This window comes from Clinocottus analis, unplaced genomic scaffold (genome assembly GCF_023055335.1).
Source record: "Clinocottus analis isolate CAN_PGR_092001 unplaced genomic scaffold, fCliAna1.0.p SCAF_13, whole genome shotgun sequence".
NCBI lineage: Eukaryota > Metazoa > Chordata > Actinopteri > Perciformes > Cottidae > Clinocottus > Clinocottus analis.
In genome coordinates this window covers 14,692,286-14,692,500 of record NW_027175854.1, presented here as the reverse complement: position 1 = coordinate 14,692,500, position 215 = coordinate 14,692,286, and positions in this window count along the sequence as shown.

Here is a 215-nt window from a genome sequence, read left to right as displayed (position 1 = left end):
GCGGCCCCGGCGGGAGGGGCCGGCAGCCCGCTGTCCTGCATGTTCTCTGGTCCTCTGAGCACCAGAGAGGGAAACCCAGTGCAGAGATCCTCAGAGCAGAACGTCTCACTTCCTGTTCTCTAGATGAGGCTGAGTATCCTCAGACGTTCCCCATGAGCGAGGGGGGCGGGGCATGGGGGGGTCGTGGATGGGGGATAGTAACTCACTCCCCCTCA